Here is a 21,339-nt window from a genome sequence, read left to right as displayed (position 1 = left end):
ATTTTTATATCTTTTTCAGGCATCGAGGTTAATATTATGAATTACCAAATTAATCTGAATATTTAATATCTGAAATGAAAACAATTTTGAAGTATATCAACAGATAAAATTAACTTTCTCAGATGAATTATGTTTATATTTTTCCTACTTTCTTATTAATTTCCTCTTACATATACTCTTATTCTATGCTTTTAGTCTCAGGTTAGTCAGTGTGCAAATCAATTGCACAGATGTTTTTTGCTTAGGTGACTGCACCAGTCCTTACTTAGAAAATATTTCTGATATTCAGCAATGGGTTTTCCAAAACATGCTTAGTGAGAAACAGTTCTGTAACGTACAGGGACTGTTTTTCCTGCAGAAGTGTGGTAAAGAAGGGCAACCAATGCAGAGTTCCTTGGGAATGGTTTAACAGTTGTTTTCTATCCATCATTTTAGCTATTGCCCACAATTCACTGGCAGTCTGACTTTGAGGATTTGCAAAGTTGCCTGTTTAGATTCAAGTGTTTTCTAAGTAAAATACTTACTACTGTGGTTTATATTCTGGTTTCTTGGGTTATATGAAAAAAAATATAATAATAAATCTGAAAATAATAGTGTTAAAGTATAAATATTTTCATGAATACTTTCTGCAGGATTCTTCTCTTGGCAAAAATCAATCTAAGAAAATCTAAGGAAAATATTCCTCAGTAAGTTATGAACTAATTTTGTTCTTAGCTGGGCTCAGTATGTCCTCAAAGTTTCTTACATCTGAATTCCGTGGCAGCTGTAACCTACCCAGATGTTAGAAACTGAACTTCAAGAGACAGTCTATGGCTGAATGCTGTCTAATATTGCTGCAAAGCGCTGAGAGTGCTTGCAGTCCAATTTTAAAGGTGGGCCAAAATAACGTACTAGGATGTGAGAAGTTTCTGTAGGAAGGGAGAGTTCACATTTCACTTAACACAAATAGTGCTATACACTTAGTAAAAATTATTTTCTGATCAAACTTTATCATAAAATTTCATAGAATATCAGTAGTTATTTTTAATCTCACAACAACCACGCATGAAGCTGTACGTTGTAGTCTGTTGAAGGGAACTGTGAACAGGAAAGTAATTTTAAAAACAATAACTTGAAAACTATGAATGTTTTCTTTTTGTGCCAGGGAATATTGTGTGCAAACTTGCTTTGTTAGGAATGATCTGGCTTTAGTGTCTCTGTTTAAGAGCTCTCTGTGGCTTCCAGTAGAGATACAGGGCAGAGAAAAAATGAAAGATGGGCAGCACCAGGAGGGGTGTTAAAGAGGAGGGTGAAGGCCACTGTCATTGTTTCTGCTGTTGCTTGTCAATTTGTTTATTTAGAGCAAACATCCTTAGTGGTTGATTTTCTATAAAAGGAATAGGAAACTTCTAGATTTTATACATGTAATCTCCACTACCATCTGGAATATCTGCTTATCAGTGTCCATGAAAGATGGTGGTGGGAAATATCCCACAGCCCAATTCCTGAGTTTATACAAAGAGTTTATGGGATTTGCAGATATTCCTCAGTGTTGTACAGTTGTTGCAAAAAAGAAAATTGTTTTCCTGAAGCATCTGCAAGCATACAGGTGAAGGAGAAATCTGAGGTTACAAATTGTTTCTTCCTCAGAGTTGCTATAACCATGTTCAAAGTTGGATTGTTACTAACCTTACTCAGAGCAAATTATTACTAACTCAATGCTCAAGGCAAAAGGGACCAAAGCTGCAAAAGCCTGCCATCTCCTTACTTACACAGAGATGTAATTCCAGCTGCTGCTTTCTCTGAGTCAGATGTGTATATCAGTGCTGAGTGAGTCTGGTACCAATTGACTGAAAAGTAAAGCTTGAGAAAAGTTATTTCTAAGAACCTCATGTCTTGTGCTTTGGTAGGGAATACTCTGGAATTATTTTCAAGGCATGAGTAAGGAATCTGTCTGTAATTGGCATTCTCAGGAGAGGAGAAGACTAACAGCTTGGTATAGGAGAGCATTTGTATTATTTCAAAGTAGAGAAATTTGGAATTCCAATTTTGAAGCATGTAAAACTAATAAATGCTCTAATAGAAACAAGTTGGTATATATACTGTATTACTTATGTAATAGTTGAAGTTGGATGACTAGTTTGATGTCTTTGATTACATTTCCTAGTTATTTCTCATTTCACTCATTCATTATAAAAAGTGGTTATAACAAGAATTAAAAAATAAGTATGATATATATAAATTAAAGAAAATGATGCCAAACATTAAAAAAAAAAGATAACATTAATGTTCTAGTCTAATGACTATTCCATAATTATTAAATATATATATATATATTCAGGAAGAACTGTATGTGTTTATGTATACACATGCTCTCATATGCAACTCTTCACTCCTAACTGATATGCCTATTCTTCACTGACTTGTCCTTGACAATAAACTGCCTTTAGCAGGATTTGCCAGCAGTTGCATTGACGTACTTACATATTCTAGAGGGATTGGTAGAAATAGCTTCCATAATTGATGTATAAAACTTTTCATTCCTGTTATGATGTACATGTAACTTTCGCAAACCTACTTGTTTTGGCAAGCAGAAGCATGTCCAAGTGTTTGTATAAATGTGTAAGTGGACAACATATTTGTCCTAGGCAAGGATCAAGCTCATGATCTGTTTTATGCATATCTACTGCCAAACTAGAAAAGTGACATGAAGTCTGACAGAAGAATAGGTTTTACTGAGTAATAATTTTGTCTTTCATTGTTTAGGAAGAAATTGTTATTTACTTAACCAAGCTTCTTAAAAAATGACAGACTGACAATGAACCAAAGTGTTTTTCTGGGTATAACTCAGAGCTCCAACTTAATGAGCTATCAAGCTGACAAATTTTGAATGAGTGTGGATTTCAAGAACTTGGGCAGTGACCTGCAGTAGAAAATATACTCTAAAAATAATAATAATAATTTTTTTTTTAAAAATCCACAGTGCAGCATTATCCTTCTTCAAAAGCTCAACTAAATTATGCCTTACTTTTCTGCCAAATGCGATCCATGACTTCTATTGCGGTGCTTGTTGAAACCCAGTTGAATTTTAGAGTAAGTTTTCAAGGCTTTCAGTGGGAGTATTTTTGATGTTTGCTTAGACTAGATTGAAGTGTTTATAGAAAATAAAAAACGAAAGATAAATTAAAAGCTCTTTGAGACTTTAGGAAATTAAAAATTAATTACTTAGGCCCTGTGGACTTGTAAATAATTAGCAACTGTTCAGAATAATTTTTCCAATTAGAGAAAGGACCTCAAAGTTGATCTTTGATGTTCTTTTCAACCCTGGCCATTCTAAGATTCAATTAAAAATGTATTTTTTTTCTCCTCTGATGATTTACTGAGGCACAGAAAAGTAAAACCTAAAATCATAAGCTACATTTATGAAAGTCAATAATTTGATTTTCAACATGAGCCATTTTTGGTCTAGATCTTCTGAATTTCAAAGCACTTGTCAAATATGAGGGATGCTCTGAAAGTAATATTTTGTATTTTATTATGTTGGCCCACAATGTTGGAGATGGACAGTGGTAATGTAGCAGTAGAGGTAGGACTTTTTCATCAATATTCCATCACATTTTGAAGCTGTATGACATATAGTAGCAGAGGGGCAGTCTGACAAAATGGCATCTGATGTGGAAGTGTGAATGAAGTAAAGGTGTGCTACTGTATTCCTCCATGTGAAAAAATTGGCACTCAGTGACATTCACCAATGCTTGTTGAATGTTTCTGGAAACCAAACAGTGAATGTGAGCACAGGGAGGGATGGGTAGTGTCTTTCAGTTGTAGCAACAATGTTGTGAAAGACAAACCATATTCCAGATGTTTGTCAAACTATGAATTGAAGAGAATGTCAATCAACTCATCCATGTGAATCAACTAATACTGGGTTGAAAACTGGTGTTTCGTAGCTGAGAATTTTATCAAGTTATATATAGTTTTATTGAGCTCTTTGTATCTGTTGTAGTTTTCATGAAAATAAACAGGTGTTACTCTCAGAATGACCTATATACAAAAGGCAAGGGTGAGAAAGCAGTCTTAACACCTTGACAATTTTATCATAATTATTTTTTCCATAGTTTCCATTTTTGCCATAATTATTTTCCATAGTCACATAATAATTTTCAGAACCTGAAAAAAAAAAGTTGTTTAATTGTTAGAGTAGATTGTTGAGCTGACCCTCAGCTGTGCAGAGTGACCCTCAGGGTATCAGACAGTCATTTCCTCCTTTCTCATGTTTTTTCTCTTTGGAAGAAATTGAAGTTTTGGTCTAAAATTATCACTTTATTTCTTCATAAAATGTGATGAATTCATCCTCCAGCCTTTGAGACTTCAGAAAAAACTTTAGGTTTAGATAATTTTCACAGATTTGATTTAACTATAATCCAAATCAGCATAATAAGGAACAGTACTTGAATTCCATATACTATATGTTAACAGGTTCTAACATCATATATGTGTAATCAGCGTAACTTCGTAACTAATTCAGGCACTTGGTAGGATCCCATTGTTACTCCTGTACATCGCAGAAGGGGTTTGTTTGTACACCTCAGCAAAGTGGCAAATAACTTGACACTTGTAAGCCTTATAGATAGAGCTGACTAGAAAACTTTTGGCACAGCAGTTTCCACTCCTAAATACATTTTTCATGAAATAGAAGAGTTCCTTATGAATATGTCAATTCTCGAGAAATTTTAGCTATGAAAAAAAATTTTAAATGTAGACTACTGATTAATTACTGAAATTTTAAAAATTTCAATAGTTAGAACACTGTCTAAAGTTATTACAGTAAAATATTTTGACACTGAAATATTTTTTCTTTATTGTCAAAATGAAAACTATCTTGGATTTCAAAGCAAGGGTTTTTCACATACTCAGTTGTATCCAGAGCTTTATCTGCTCTAAGTTATATCTTTTATACAACCTATTTTATTATTATTATTTTACTCTTTCCTGAAAGATGCTGGGAACAACACTAAAGCTGGGAAAGTTGTTTGACAGACTAACTTTAGATGTCCAAGCGTATTTTACTTTCCTATGAGGTATTAGTTAGTTGTAACCTGGTAACCAAACCTGCATTCACTGAGTTAGGAAAATGGCAACAGTATTTAGGTGCAGCCAGCAGGTTATACAACACCATTTTGAATCTCTGCCATCAGTTGCCAAGTTATAGTTTTAGGTAAAACTATAGTTTCTAAAAAACTTTGATAAAAATAGTCAGAGAAAAAGAAATTTTCTTTAAATGGTCAAGGTGTTGCAGGTGCTGAAGTCTCAAAGCAGCTGGACTTCCTCTAAATTCAAAGGGTGTGTTTCATTGGAGACATAGGATCAATATGTTTCGGATAACCTAGTGAAAGTGTGAGGAAGCCGTTTTTGTGGTATTCTGGAAAATGGTAGTTTGATTTGTTGAATACAGTAGATCTGTTGTAGTGTTCAGTAGATCTTGTCTTGCTATCCGATGATCATGTGATGTGTGACGTGGCTTAACTAAATACTCAAGCTAAAATTAAAAAAATAAAATGAAAACTAAAAATTTGCAGAAAAGTCATATAAGCACAGGTATGGGGAACCTCCATAAGTCTATGTATATTTAGAAGAGAATAGGCTGAAGATCTTAGGAGAAGGAAGAGAATTACTAAAAAGAAATCAGCTTGTTATTTAAAAGACTAAATCCAAATGTATTGAAAATGTAGAACTTTACAGTCTGGAAGAGAAGGACTCCAGTTCTTTAGCATAACTCTAATGAGGACAGTGAGACAATCTACAGACGCACAGAGCTATCTGCACTCAGTGGCATTTTCCTACAAGAAAACCTTTGCAGGTTGCATGTCAGGCTTTATTTGTTTCCAGAAGTCAGAGATTTTACAAAGTCACATAAATTAGAGACAGTAAGTGCCAATCTATTAATCCAGTTGAAGGGAAGAACAAATTGTCACAGTTAGGAGTGATCTGAATTTCCCCACTGAGTCTGCTTGCACTATACGTGTCTGTGCCACTGAGCATGAGCACAGGGAGCAGAATCAGAGTCCTGTTGATTCTGCAGATGACAAATAAGCTGTGATGGCATCACTAAAGAGCTGTAAAGGTATCATTATTCAATTTGCATTTCTCAAATCAATTTTTATCTAGACATGCAAACTAAGGTTTGATATTTACCTGGATTCAAGAAAAAGGTCAGATTAAATAGCTAACAGCTATTTCCTATTAGCTTTATGGAGATATCTTCAAAAGGTATAAGTATTACAGTATAATTTGAGATTTGCACATCACTATTAGAAAACTGAATTTTATACCCACTTATAAAAATAAGGGACTAAAGTGACTTATATTAGGAACAGGGACTGTTGTAGCCTACAGATTGCTTTAACCATGCTGTGCTGCTTCTATGTTTGCATGTGCACTCAAGGGCCTTGGTGCCATAGCATATGCAGTAGAAGATGTCTTTTGTTGGATGGAACAGGTCTTTTGTTGATGGGGAAGTGTTGGCATGTGAACTGTCCTTTACAACTTCAAGGGAAGTAAAAGGATTTGTTGTTGAATTATTTGGGAATTTCTTTACACTTCACAAAATAGGAGGGTGAGAAGCTTAATAAATGTGTTAAATTATTCAACTGGAAGAAGAAACGGAAGTCAAAATTGAAAAATATGTTGAAATAAACTTAAACTTAATATGAGGATCTTGAGGTTTGGATTAATGTGTTTCTTGTAATTGTCAGCATCTATTGTTTTCCAACTGCCATTTTTTTTTCAAAGTAGGCAAGCTTTTCCAAGTTCTCAGAAAAGTTTTTCATCATTTTTATGAACATGATGGGTAGAGAGTCTCTAGTGAAAAATGAATTCATCTAGGTCCTGTAATTTGAAAATTATTTCAAATAGCAAGAAGTTGTGTGTTTTATTACTCTTTTTGAATTAAGCCATGCAAATGGAATAGCAGAAATACATATATGCTTACACCAGGTGTTTCAGAAATTGTTTCCTGTGGTGCATTAACATTAATTTTTTGCCCTTGCCTGATACAATTTACCTGTATCTTGGCAGCAAAAGTTTTTTTCCTGAGAATGAGTAAATGAGTGATAAAGGACAGATAAAGGGCAGAAATGTACAAGTACCATCAAACTCATCTTTGACTTTTAATATTCTGCAGCTGATGTGGAATGTTTCTCTTGCAGTTGAAAGCGCAGACAACGTGGGCATATTGATAGGTTTACATGAATCCTAGAGACATGTAACTTATTTGTATTCACTAATAAACTGAATCTTGGAGGATGATGACTGTACAGGTATGTTTTCAGCTGGAAACACCCTCAGTTATGAATTAAGATTAATGAGAGGTATTGATGGGGAAGCAGAAGCATTTGGAAAAGCAAGCTCAGATCAAAACAGGTTACAGTGGGATTTGTGCAGTATCCTCCATTTCAATTGCTAAGGTAAATACTAACACATAGCAGAGTGACTCTTGTTCCAAACAGTCTTTTGTGGATACATTTTCTTCCTTCTTGGAAGTCTTGATAGTTCTCTGGCAACAAGTGTCAACTATTAGGTGAATATTATATTCTTCAAGATCAGACTTTGACATTCTTATATGAATTCACCAACCTCAGTAATAATGAATATAATCATAATCTCTTGGACTGGGTCATGTTTGGTGATGATTATGGGTAAGATTTTTGAAAAAGCTATAGGCTGTGGATGCTAAATGCCTATTCAAAGTTAATAGGTACTTTTCAGAGGTGGATAGATATTTTATTTTTCACCAATCATTAAGTTAGAAACATTATTTTTGACACACAGTTTTGAGAATGGCAGGGAAATTCAGCACCATTTTGATGTTAAATTCACAATACAGCAAATAATCTAGAGAAGCCTGCTGTGACCTGTATGATAGTGATTCGATGAAGTACTTCATGCTTAGTATAAATACAAAGTAAATAATAAAAGCATCCTCAGATGTGATTACATTTAAGCTGATGCCCCTAAGATTTTCTGTCACTGAGTGTATTTCCAACCTGATATAACAGAGTTTGTTACTACTATCCATCTGATACGTAGGATAGCTGGTTCTGACATAATGTAGACTAAAATGTACCTTAAAAACATAAATGAAATAGTGCTTATTTTAATGTTTCTAAGTAATGATCATTACTGTTTTAAAACAATCATATTGAGAGACAAGTTCCTCATCTCTCCTCTCAGTGTTGCTGGCATTGTTACAATAAAATATGCCAACTCTATGTTCTCCCTGAAACACTGTTTAGGCTTTGCTGCCCTAGGAAGCATAAATTCATTTGGCATAAATATTTTATCTCTTAAGGGAGACAGCAGCCAATAATTATGTATTGACATAAGAACAGAAAAGGGCTGCTGAGCTACCTAATCTCTGAAAAGCCCTTAAACATTGCTTCCAGCTGTTTGCTGTCACACCACTACTTTCAGTCCCTTTGGTCTGAGTATGTTACAGTGACATGGAACCTGCCTTTTTTATTCATAGGTGTAGTTTAACTCACTGTTTCAAAGTTGAATTAGTCTTCTGCCACGGGGGGGAAAAATATCCTCCTGCTATTACTGACTTATCCTAAAGTTTTCTTTGAAAGCTCATACTATTGAAACTAGTTAGACAGACTTAAAGTGTAAAAATAACAATATTGGAGAGAAGAAGACTTTAAGAAAAAAAATGGTGTGGATGCCCACTTTACACTGTATTTTGTTTTGCTAAAGATTTAGCTTCTTCTAGAATTTTGTGCTAATAAAAAGTCTGTTTAACATTTTTGGAAAGAAATGTCAAGGGTTCTCTCAAACAAAAACCTATTGCAATAAAAACTGCTTCTTTCCAAGGAGATGAACTAGACATTCTGTTTTAACTGAACACTGAAGTGATATTTTTCACTGTCAGTACAGTCATAAGGGTTAAAAAGTTTTGATGCATAAATGAAGATTTTTATGTTGACCAGAAGGACTTTCTGTTGTTTACCTATTTTCTGTATAATAACTAAGGTATATTTTGCATGCCTGGAAAGCAAGCAGTTTTGGATTTTACTGCACAGGGATTCAGAGCAGGGAACACTTCTTGCATTTTGTCTGTTTATTTGTATGTCTGGTAACATGTACCATTGAAGTACAGAGAAGTGGTCAAGATGCAGGATTCCAGTAGCTACAGGTATGCTTTTAAAAAATCCCACTCAGTCATTGCTAGAAACACTGTATAAATGCAGAACTTCAAACATATTTGTGCATGGTTCAGTCTCTCCCATCTAAATCAAATATGCTGGTAATAATCATACAGTGCATGTGTGTTTGACCTCTTGAAGACCAAGATTTTTCAAGTGTTAACACAAAGCTCACATGGTCACTTTCATAATAATATGATTATATGCCTTGTACATCCCTTCTGGACTTAATTATCACTGATGTATGATCATCACTTAAAGAGAAAAGATAAGAAGACAGTCAGGATGTGGGCTTCAGTCTCTTATCATATTTCAGCGCAGAGCTGCTAGACGACCACCTTCCAATTTCCTCCCATGTGCCTTCCTCCTGTGTTTCATGCCTGCACAAATAAATCCAGGCAGTGCAAATTTCTCACGTGCATGAGTTTGCTAAAATATTAATCACTCACTCCCTTTCAGTGACCACAGCCTCCCAGAGTGGCCAGAGTGAATTGGTTCAACACTGGTAGCTTTTATCATGGGGAGAATCAAGGTATCAGATGGGTCATTGTTTATCTGTGCCGTTCTTCTGCTACAACAGTTCATTGATGTGAGGATAGGCCTGGGAACAATTTGCTTTCCTTTTTCTCGTCTGTAATTTTTCAATTCGTCTTGTTATATTGAGTTTTCCCCACCGCACTTTCTCTCTGATACCAACTTGGAGAGGTTTCATGCAGTGGCTGTGTCGGGAGCCAGCACCGTGGATTTCCTTGTCCTGATGGTGCTGTGTGCTGTTGCAGCTTAATCACAGGAGGAAGGACTTAACCTGGAAGCTTGAGCATTCCTCTGCAGTCATCTGGCTTTGGCTCACTGAGCTGAATCCCTGGCTTCTCCATCACTCGTGCTCTCTTGGGAAAACCAGTTCTCATTTTAGCTCTGTTCTTCGTGCTGTTGTACCAAGCAACTGTCTTCAGGTCTGAATCTCTTCTGAAATAGTATATATCTGAAGCAACTGGGTGAGGGATTTATTTGCTTATTAATTTATTTATTTTGTATAAAGCATGTGTTTCCTGAAAGTCTGAGGGGCAGTCTACCTTTTCCTCCTCTTGCTAAGGTCACCACTGGCACTTCTACTGTCACACATGAAAAATGAGGCATTGATTTGTTTATAATATATGCCAAAGCAATTGTGTGCACTCGTCTCTGTCTATAAACATCTGATATTAACAGTGCCTTTGTCCTTCCTTTCCTACTCTTTGAATTTGTCTTTGTTCAATGACAAGCTAAAATTTACATTCTTTAGGATTGGGGCTTGTTTATTATTATTATTATTATTATTATTATTATTATTATTATTATTATTATTATTATTATTATTATTATTTTCTTTTTAATCTTTATTTTACTGGGTAGTGCTTAGAAATTATTGGTTGCCCCTGTAAACTATTTTGGCATCCAAACTGTTATCTTGCTACTGATATATATTTGGAGATAAAAAGAAAAGATTTAGCATTTGTGGCTGAAAATATGGTTCTTAAATTCAAAGGCTGAAAGGATTAATGTGAGTATTAAGAAAGCAGTGATATAACAGCCCATAGAGAACGAATCAACTGAAGATTTCATAGATTTGCTGTCTGGAATGGAACTGTAACATGCCACATTCGTTGCTCTGAATATACTTTGGTAAAATGGGAAAAGGCTGCTTAGTAACTCAGTACATTTTGACATTTTAATCTTGGTAAAAATATTTGTTTTGTTGGGACTGTGTGGAATATGGTCTCAGTTTTCCATCACAAATATGTTTGGAAAGTTCTGTAGATTCAAATCTTTTCTATTCATTTTGAATAATCAATTATCAAGAATGCTTAATTCTCAAAAATGAAGCTCCAAGCTCCAAGTGTTCTTGATACCTTCACTCCAGTACATCTGAACTCCTCTCATAATAGTAGCTATAGTTGCTAATCTAGCCTTGCTATCTTACAGAGCAAGCCACAAGGACTAGCATGGGAAGTTGGAGGACTGAGAACAGAAAATTGCTGCTCCATTCCAAAACGACAAGTGGAATTGTTCTTTTACCTCAAGTGATTTTGTTGCTATGTTTAGATACAAGAAGCTCTTTCCCAAGAGAGCCTGAATGCTTTCCTTGCTTTCCATGCTGACTTCAGGTTTCCAGGATTAGTTATCAGATTGCATTTTAGTCATCTTCTTACAATGCTTTATATATTTGGTTATTTTACATTGCCCCATTCCCTCCACTGTACTAAATACTCCTCAGTTTTTCTTTTATCAGTTTCTACAGTGAAATTTCATTTAAGGCTCTGAAAGCTTTTATCATTTAAGTATTCAAAAGCATGGACACTCATTAGACTGACCTGCAAACTATAGCCACTTCTCTTCCTTTTCAGTCATCCCATGACCCACTTGGAGAATACAATGCCATGACACTATACTATGCTACAGCTCTGTGAACACAGGGATCCAACTAGCAAAGAATGTATTTTAAATGGATTTAAAATTCATTATGGATTTTAAATGGTTTTAAAACATCTCCAGGAGCTGTTCCTGAGGTCACACATGTGAGAAAGTGACAGAATCTACACTGACTCTTCCACATTAAGTCTTTCAGCTTGAAAGAAATGTCAGGGTAGGGCACAAAGAGCAGCAACTGGAATTGTCATTTCTCTCTTCCTCTGATGTTGACCAGCAGACCATGTATGTCATCAAGAATCTGACCATAGATTGTAATAGGCACCAACCTAAATAAAGATTCTCATTCCTGGAATCTTTATGAAGGCATATCACTATAGTACTTCCAGTAATATTTTAGAAATTAACAAATAAAATACCATCCAGAATGGCAACCAAATAGGGAATCCTTTTTTCATTCTAAAACAGATCAGACAGTCCCAAAATGACCTGGAAGTCTAATTTGTTGGCAAACCAAGGCATAGAAATGGAGCAGCTGACATTCACTGAAATCCACTATGCCTGCTATTGTTGCTTTCCCAGAGACTAAAACTTCCTCACAGCATGCATATAAGGGATTCGAGTTTGGAGGGAGGGGTTTTGATTAAGTTGCAATATTCCGTTGAGAATTTCTGATGTGTCTATTTTAGGGGGGTGGGGAGGGGAAAGGAAGAAAAAGTGAAGTTAGACTATAACAAACTCAAAGTATAGTTGTTGGTATTGTGGCTGCTAGTTTGGTTCAGTCAAGTACTTGGATTATGTGCATTTCTTTTGGGTGCTGTCCTTATCAGGTAGTAGATATAATTTATTTGGCTGTGGTTTCTACATATAAAACATATAGGATTTAAGAGAGACCAATTAAGATTCTGCTTTTTGCTTTTGAAAAACTGTTGTGCCACCTAGTGGGTTTTAAACCACACTTTCAAACAGATTGAAAGATTTACTTTATATGTAACAGTGAATAATTAAACATTTTCAGTATTTACATAAATATGTACAGCAGAGCACTGAAAAAAAAGCATTTTGCCTTTTTGTCTGTTTTAGCTCCAGGCTGTTTCACCAAGGTAAAAAATATTCCATTTCAAATGTACCATTTCATTTTCTTAAAACTATATTAAAGAAATATAACTTATAAAGAGGGCAAGCACGCCACTTTTCCTCCTGTCAGCAACAGATTGATTCCTTGATGAACTACTAGCAGATTTCACATACTTTCCTAATTTGATCACATTATCAGTATGGAATATTCCTTAATCTGGTAAGTTAGGAATTCCCATTCAATAATCCAATTAAATACATAAATACACCCAAAGTATCTATTTTCTGGCCAACTATATGAACTTTCACTTGATGAAACTAAGCTAAAATGTTTTGAAACTTTAAACATTAATATAATTGAGTGAAAACAAATAATAAATTCTGATTAAAAGCACAATATTCTGACACAGAGTTTCTGTACAAATTTTTTCTTTTCAGTCTAAATAGATCTGACATACACATATCTATATAGAAATATAGACATATATATATAAATATAGATATATATATGTTCAGTAGAAAATAGATATCTTTTCTCTTTTTTTCTCTCTAACCATGGCAAGCTTTTAAGCAAACGATCTGTCCAATTGGGGACTGTTGGTTCTGTTATGGTAGATAACAATAATATTTCAATCATTAAGGGAATGGAAATAAATTTTCCCTAATAAAGTGTTTCCTAGTATTGTTTGATTCACCTTATTGCATCCTATTTAAAACTGCCAGACTGTTTATCATCAACAAAAATTGCTTGAGGGAGTTTGCATTTTTAACACCTGAGTCCAATGGCACAGTTACATTATAAAATATAGTGTGCAACAAAAGTACTGTTCAGAAGCTTACAATTGAGCTACCATGCTCAAGATAACTTCAACCTTGTGTAAGCGCATTTAAATGATGTACATCAGAGATCTCTCATGATAGAGGACCTAATGGCTGGAAAGTACAGGAAAGGAAAAAGGAAAGGAAAAAGAAGCTTTAAAAAAACAACAAAAAAAGAACAACAGAAAATCAAAGCAGTGGTCTGAGTATTTATTTATGGTGGGGTTTGGTTTTGTTGCTGATGTTTGGCTTTTGTTTTGTTTTATTTTTGGACTATTAATTTTCCCTACACAGAAAGCATTTCCAGAAATTTATATATATTTTTTCAATTTCAAGGCTTGACAGCATCTTGTCATTTCATTTTCCTCTTGCAGACAAATGAAATTGAGAACAGTGTCAGGTGCCTTCTTTACAGCTCTGTGTCCAGGCTCTCTGTCCTCCTTGATACTTGAGAAACGTTTATGCTGTTTTCCAGTTTTTACTCATAGTGTTTTGTGTCAGCAGGCAAACAGTAAAAGCAAAGAATGTATTTCTTTTTATAACAGAAACAGCTGATGGCATTTTTTAAAGCAGCTTCCTTAAACACAGTAAATAGGTCTTTTGATGAGGCCTGTTACTGTCTGCAAATATTCTGACAGGGCTAATGTTCACATTTAATGTAGATTTTAAATGCATCCAAGGATTACTAAAATTAGGTTTGGATTGTGAGTGTGGTAAATTTACTTATTTTATCTAGCATATGATTTAGATGAACTCTTACTCAATATGAGTATTATTTTAGAGAAGAACAATGTATTGGAAAAGAAGAGAAATTCAATCCAAAATCTTGATTTTTTTTTTTTTCTTCTCTCTCCATTGGCTCATACTTTTCCCTGTTTAGTCAAGGTATTCTAGCATCTAATGCTATCTTGAATATACCAATAAGGGTAAGAATTCCCATTACTTTACATAACCAGTATTTTAGTATGTGATATTTAAATATTTTATTGAGAGAATTATAATTTATTGAGAGTCTATGGATGGATTTTTACAAAGAGGTAGCTAATTATCTACTTATACACAATGCAATGTGAAATTTTAGATCCTGTCTTCAATTCATCAAAACAGTAATAAAATATTAAGAAACATAATAACATAATTTTAAACAAAATATGTTACAAATATACGTACTACAGAATATTGAAATGAAGTCTCTGAGATGGATAGGTTTTTAGTTAAAGGAAAAATTTTTCACCCCCTCAATCTATTTTCATGTTTAAATTCAATGTCATATCCAGCCTTTTACCCAGGCTTTCCTGTCCCCTGATACCTACAATACACATCATTTAAGTTAGTAAGTTAATATTTGACTGTAATTCTGACTAGGTTTTGGACTGCAATTCTGTTTACTCTAATATCAATTAAACAGATGGGGTGTAATTTTAATAAGGCTCTCTGACAGAGAATGCCTGGAATTTAAATAATTGTCTCTCTTCATATGAAGGGACGTCGATGCTTTAACCATTACAGCTGATAGTCAATATTTACTGTAATCTTAATTAAGCAAGACCTAGTTTGTTTTTGTTTTCAGTAATTCAAAAGTTTAAGGCACATCTAAGTGCTGGCTTATGAAGGTTTCTCTTTCTACAGGAATTGTTCAGATAATAACTGCAAAATGCAGGTGCCTGAGAATGAGAAGTGCAATTCCGTGAGCAAATCCACTGCTATTAACTTTAGTATAGCAGATACTACACCTTGAGTTTCAGGGAGTCAGTTTCTCCCTGAAAGGTGCTTAGAAGAACAAATATTGTATAGGCAAATGCAGTGTAAGCATCCAAGGCCTGCAGTGGATGCTGCATGGACATCTGGGCAGTATAACAAAGGCCCTGCAGTCAACACAAACAGCATAGTGGATGTTTGCCAAAAACTAATTGGAAAATTAAGGAATTAGAAATACTTTTCCTATCTTTAGATACAGCTTTTAGATCCTCTGGCTATGTTAGATAGTGTTTCTGGTGCATTCTTGTTTCTAGTCTGGCATTCTTGTGTATTTCAGCTGGAGTACTGAAGTTGCTCTGGAGGGATGCTCCTTCTGTGACTGTAGGGCTGGAAGGGAGATCACAGAACAATAGATTATCCTGAATTGGTTGGGACCCATAATGAACATAGAGTCCCTACACCTGGCTCCACTCAGGACCACCCAAAATTCCAACTCTATATCTGAGAGCATTGTCCAAATGCTTCTTGAACTCTGGCAGCTTGGTGCCATGACCACTGTCCTGGGAGCCTGTTCCAGTGCCCTACCAGCCTCTCAGTAGAGTGAAAAGCTGACTGGTGGGCCAGGTAATTTTGTGTTTTGCCTTAGGTCCTGTAAGGCAATGCTCTCCAAAGGCATTGAAAGGAAATATATCCTAGAACCATAAAGCAGCCTGTATTGAAAGAGACCTCAAAAGATCATCATGTCCAATATTTTATAGGAAAGGGGAGCCTTCATGTTATTGACTAGCACACTGTCTAATTGCATCTTAAAAGCCTTCAGTCTTGGGTATTCTACCACATCCCTGGGAATGAGTTTGTTTGTAGTGAATCAGTCTAGTTTGATTGTAACTAGGCTTCATGTATTAACAGAAGCAAATAATAAGTAAAATCTAATTCACAAATCACAAAAGCAGCTCCTTATTAAATCTAGCTAATTTTAGTAAGATTGAGCAAAACATCTTTATGGAAGGAAAACAGCAGAGATTGGGGTTGAAGTGTTTGCAAGTATCACCTTAGTGAGATATGTTTGACAGTTTATTTATATAAAGTTGACAGCTAATCAGCAAAAGATTTAGTCTTTCCATATAACAACATTTGGAAAAGTGACAAAAGTATTTGTGTGTATGTCTGCAGATGTATACGTGTATATGTATATATAAGCACACATATCTGCAGTTATATACAAATGCATACTTTTGTCCTATTGCAATTTATTTTTATGTACATAGTCTTACATGCATATGTGTACATATATATAAAAGTATAAGAGAGTAACGGTTACTTGTTTGCATCAACTGTAAATGTGCCAGGATATTTGGAGGTGGGATAGACTTCTATAGCTCTGTGTTCTTGTTCTGCAAATATGAAAATCTGTATTGAGTATATTATACTTTTAATCATCAGTATAGATAAGTCACTGTAAATATGATGTCCAGTTCACTAGCAGTTGCACTGTGTCTCCTGCTACCATATATGTGTTTTTAAGGAATATCTTACCATTAGCCGCAGTGATGCAATGACATAAGGAATGTAGAAGAGTGAACAGCATTATAAGTACTTGCATTTTTCCTTTTTTGCTGCTGTTGTTGTCTGTTTTTGTTTGTTTTTTAATTTTTAATGTTCTTGATTGAGTTTTGAAAAAGAAATCTGAGGTTTGAAAAATAATAATTATATGCAATCTTGGGAGCAATTTCAGGAAAACTTTAAAATGTGCATGTATTTTTTATTTTAGCACATTGTGATTTTTTAACAGTGCTTATTTCTGGTTTAAATAAGCATATCAAGCATTCTAAAGGCTTGTGTTTTTTATAACTCACTGCACGAAGTTTCCTTGGTTAATCGATGACTTGAAATTGTAACGCAGTATATCATACCTATGATTTGCAGATTCTTATCCATGTATTTGCCGATCCTCTCCATTTATCTCCCTATCTTTTTGTATTTGATCTTGGCTTGCTAAGAAGCTGATGGCCGGCTGCATTGCTGGATAGGCTCTCATTTCGTTGGAGCTGAAGACCTTGAGCATTCTATGCTTCCTTGAAGTGCTTCTTATATAGGTAGTAAAAAATGTGTAGTAGATTTGGAAAATGAAGGATACCTTGGCTTTCACCAGCTGTGTTTTCTTCACAGTGAAGAAAACCTGGTGGCACTGATCCAAAATAGAAAATACTGTGATGGTGGTGGCAGTGATTTATCTATGCAGATGAACATATGGGTAATAGAGTTTTTTATTGAATAAAAGAGTTTGATTGCAGGAACTTGGATAAGAGCCAGAATAACAAATGACTGTTCACCATCATGCTAGCAACTTTTATTTTATGAAGTGAAAACCTATGAGTACCTTTAATACCTGAGGAATTTGGAAGGCTGAGTTCCTGCTTTCAGGATTGCATTGGATATTTACGATCTCTAGGATGGGCATTCAGTATTGCCTCTTCCTCAGTTACTCATCTTCTAAAGGCTACTCAGGCATTCACTAAGACAATTACTTTGCAGCTAAATAGGAGAGCTGACCTGAACAATAATGGTTTAGTTCAAGTACATTCTCAGCATCAGAAGCTGAGGTAAGGTTTGCCCAGGTTTCCTCATAGTGACTCGATGTATGCTATTTCTGAAAGTATATATTAGCTAATTTACATGAAAACTGCATTTCAGTTTATACAATTAAACATAATTCTCAATTGTTTTAGTGGATTTAGTGATAAGTAATGCATTTATACATTAGTTGTACAATGTTATTTGCAAACTGTAGCTGTCTTGGACTTCCAAAAATAACGTGTTTGTTTATGATTTTATTATGCATTGAAAATGTGAAGTGCTACTGAATTCTCAACAATTTTATTGCTGTTTCTTAGTAATACTGCTATTTCTACCATCAGCTCTAAGGGATGCCATTTTTTATTCTTTATTCTTTAAATAAAGAAAACTTTGCTTTATTCCTTTGTTCGCATCTTCTCCATATATTCAATATATTCAATTGCTGGAGGTGCTCCAGCCCCCTGGTCATCTTCGTGGCTCTCCTCTGGACCCTTTCCAAAATCTCTATCTCTTTCTTGTATTGAGGGCTCCACACCTGGACACAGTACTCCAGATGGGGCCTCACAAGAGCTGAGCAGAGAGGGACAATAACCTCCCTATCCCTGCTGACCACCCCTCTCCTGATGGAGCCCAGGATCCCATTTGCTTTCCAAGCTGCCAGAGTGCACTGCTGGCTCATGTTAAGTCCTTAGATGAGAAACCTTGCACTTCGCTGTGTTGAACCTCATTATGTTCACCTGAGCCCAGCTTTCCAGCCTGTAGAGGTCCCTCTGAATGGCATCCCTTCTTTCCACCGTATCGACTGCACCACTCAGCTTGGTGTCGTCAGCAAACTTGCTGAGGGTGCACTCAATTCCCTTATCGATGTAATTAATAAAGATGTTAAAGAGCACCGGTCCCAAGACAGACCCTTGGGGGACACCGCTCGTTACCAGCCTCCACCTGGACATAGAGCCATTGACCAGCACCCTCTGTCTGCAGCCTTTCAACCAATTGCTTATCCATCAAGTTGTCCACCCTTCAAATCCACTTCCCTCCAATTTGGAGATGAGGATGTGGTAGGGGACCATGTCAAAGGCCTTGCTCAGGTCCAGGTAAATGACATCGGTCGCCTTCCCTTCGTCCACCAACGCCGTCACTCCATCATAGAAGGCCACAAGATTAGTTAAGCATGACCTTCCCCTGGTGAAGCCGTGCTGGCTGTCTCAGATCACATGCTCATTCTTTATGTGATCAAGCATGTTGTCCAGGAGGATCTGTTCCATGATCTTCCCAGGCATGGAGGTGAGACTCACAGTCCTGTAGTTCCCCGGGTCCTCCCTACTCCCTTTCTTGTATATTATTATCCACACTGACAATAATTGGCAAGAACATTGCCACTGTTTGTTTAAGTGATTGCTCACAAGTGAACTGTGGTGTTGTTTCACCTGTGCATCGCTGCCTTCTTCAAAGCAGAATATGTTGTTGCACATTGGACTTACACATACTTTGATTTATAATTCCTAATTATATGAGATCTCCATTTTTCTAGCCATTGTATATGTCAATTAATAACTTCCATTGTCTAGGTGTTTTGAACATGTATGAGGGTAAAGGAAGGGAAGTGAATGAAAAGCAAGAGTGTGCTTCTCATCCATACCTCTTTTTGCCCTTCTGCAAATGGCCTTGTCAACTTTCATTCTTTATAATAGGTGGAATGAGTCTGATACTGCAAATTTGTTTCACCTTTTTTTGAAGCAGTAGGATAAGATAGAACACACTGAATTATACTGGCTCCAAAACCAGAAATAGAGCAAGTCTTTAGGAAGCAAAGAAAGAAGTATGTTGTGTCTCACACCTTCTCTAATAGATGGTAAGAACATGGTGAAATAGTTTCAGAAAACTTTGGTTTTGCTTGTGAAAAGCAGTCTGACAAGCGTCGAATTTTTTGATTGAGAACAAAGAAAAAAGATGACCACATAGATATCAAATAACAGTACAGATGGAATGGGCCTCAGAGAATGACTCACATGCTGTAGTGTACTTTTTATCCAGTGTTATTTTTCTACACCTTGCCTTCTAAAACTTGCATACAAATAGTTATTGGAAAAATGCAAAGTGTTGCTCTTTGTTTTATATACCTGTTAAAATCATAGAATCTTAGAATAATCTGAGTTAGAAGAGTCTTTTAAAGATCATCTAGTCCGGCTCCTCTGCAATGAACAGAACTTCAGAAAAGTTTCAAAACCAAATCCTGATTTCATTTCATTTACAAATTGACAAATTTTCAGAACACCTGATTTTCATGCAAGCATGCACGTTTTCTTTCCAATGAAAATTGGATTTGGAATGTCAGCATTTTTGATGAAAGATAATTTTATTTTCAAGCTTCCATCTTTCTCTCTAAAAAGAAGTTGAGCTTAATATTGTCTTTCCCAGAGCAATATTTACAGTTATTATCTTGTCCTTATGTTTTGGTATTGTATTTTTGTTATACGTGTATTATGATGATAATGAATACTTTCAATGTAGATTAAATTAGACTTTGCAGTAACATTGTGATCTTTAATTTTTATTAATAAAACAGAAAACTTAATATGTCCTTAACACCAAAATATGGTTCATGTAATTTTCGTGCATGAACTAATGTAACAAATTGTTCTTCCTCTTAATGCATATATAAAAGGAACTGTTTAAAATCATTGTTTTGTATGGCTTGCTGACAAAACCAAGTACAGTTTAAAGAGCAACATCCCTTTTTCTTAAATATCTTCTGTAATGCCAGTGCTACTGGCTACTCATTTTTTTCTCATGCCATAATGTATTGACTCTGGATTGATTTTGTAAGAAAAGAAATGTTTGCCTTTGAAAGCCTATTTTGTGCAGCATTTATCATCAGCAGTGGACTTTCTCATCAAAATTCTTGCTGCTTGATGATATAATTGATTTATTACAACAGATTTAGTCAGATGACCGCGGAAGTTAATGAAATAAGGGAAATCCAAATCCCTGTTCTGAACATGTCTTCATTTTACTTAAGTACTTGGGGAAAAGGATTAAAGTTTAATTATTAATCCCTTTCATGCTTTTTTTCCTCTTTTTTTCTGAAGTGTTTAATAAGTGCTTTGACATACTTCTTCTAAACATTTTCCCCAGCTCTAGAGACCATACTTTCAGAGGAAATTTTAACATTGCCCCAAAGACATTTTTAAGTCATTACATGTACATGTAAAATTCTTAATTCAAGTGTAAAAATGTAGATACAAAATGATGAGTGTCGTGTGCAAAAAGCAGTGATGAGAACTTCTAGTACCCTTATCAGATAGCTGAAATATAGCAGACAAGAACTTTTGTAGCAATATAGGGTTATTGTATAGTGAAATCATACTGAATATGTATCTCTGTAATTTAAGGAAAGACAGAAAAATATTTATGTTCCACATTAGCTATTTCTGGAGACTGCAGAATCTGTGGCTGCTTTTTGCTGGTGCCATGAGAGCTGTGGGGACCAGCAATGACTGAGTCTCACAGAATTTGTATCTGCATGTGTCTGGCATTTAGTTTTTGAAGGCTCCACTATAGCAGGTTGTTCTGATATAGA

General features: G+C 35.3%; 1 protein-coding gene across 10 annotated transcripts in view; it reads left to right on the top strand.

Annotated features, from left to right (window-relative positions):
• CHRM3 (cholinergic receptor muscarinic 3) overlaps positions 1–21,339 on the top strand; it is a 252,239-nt gene that overhangs the window by 217,592 nt on the left and 13,308 nt on the right. The gene's annotated exons all lie outside the window — the stretch shown is intronic.

The sequence above is a fragment of the Coturnix japonica genome, chromosome 3 (genome assembly GCF_054131305.1).
Source record: "Coturnix japonica strain WE chromosome 3, WE-NBRP24, whole genome shotgun sequence".
NCBI lineage: Eukaryota > Metazoa > Chordata > Aves > Galliformes > Phasianidae > Coturnix > Coturnix japonica.
Note: the sequence above shows the minus strand (reverse complement) of the source record. Positions and strands in the feature narration are given on the sequence as shown.